The sequence below is a fragment of the Kryptolebias marmoratus genome, linkage group LG2 (genome assembly GCF_001649575.2).
Source record: "Kryptolebias marmoratus isolate JLee-2015 linkage group LG2, ASM164957v2, whole genome shotgun sequence".
NCBI classification, from domain to species: Eukaryota; Metazoa; Chordata; class Actinopteri; order Cyprinodontiformes; family Rivulidae; genus Kryptolebias; species Kryptolebias marmoratus.
Window position 1 is genome coordinate 357,262 of NC_051431.1, and position 975 is coordinate 358,236.

The following is a 975-nucleotide window of genomic DNA, read 5'->3' on the forward strand; positions in this document are numbered from 1 at the left end:
TGCTCCACATCTGCACATCATACCTGCTCCACATCTGCACATCACACCTGCTCCACATCTGCACATCACACCTGCTCCTCCTGGACCAGAATTTAAATCATGTCTCCAATTAAATAAGAAAGTCTGCATTAAAGGGATATTTGAACCATTTTAGAGTGGGGTTCTGTGACACATCTGTCCTGTCCTCCCGAGACATCTGTTCTCTCCTACTGAGACATCTGTCCCCTCCTCCTGAGGCATCCGTCCTCCCGCTGCGTCTTGGTTCTGGTCCAACTCTCAGAAAACGAAGACCCGAAGCTGTCTCAGCTGTAAAGGAGAGTTTGGTTCTGGTGGAACAAATTAAACCTTTTTTATTTTGTTCCTGATTTTTGGTCTTTTTATTGCTTCGTTTATTCAGATTTTTTTTAAAGCTTCATGTTTGAATTTATAAAAAGTGGATTTTTTCTCAGTGAAGAATCTTCGTCCAAGTTTATTAAAAGTCAAACTTCAGGAAGACGAACTTACGCCATGTTGTTCATTTTACTTTGTTGTAAAAACAAATGTTGCATCATTAAATGTTCTTGTTTTTGTACACAAATAAACTGGATAAAGTCAGCTGAGTCTCTGTCTGTTAGTAAAATATCTCATGAATCATTGAATGGATTTCAATCAAACTCAGAAGTTTATTAATGGCTGAAAACATTTTTTATTGTTGTAGTAGGTAAGTATTTTTTATATAAATTTCATGAAACAGAAACATTGAAACCAAAACATGAAACATCTGAAACAGTCTGGCTGTTTAAGATGTTTGTGTTTCTGTGAGTTGGGAGCAGACCTGCAGCAGACCTGCAGCAGATCTGCTCATTGGGAGGAAAAGTAAAACATTAAACACTTCAACTTTTTTTGCTGCAGCCATAAAACTAAGAACAACAGTTTTATTGTTTCTGGGTCTAATTTTGAGTCGCGGCAATTTAAAGTCTGAATTATTTCCGTTGC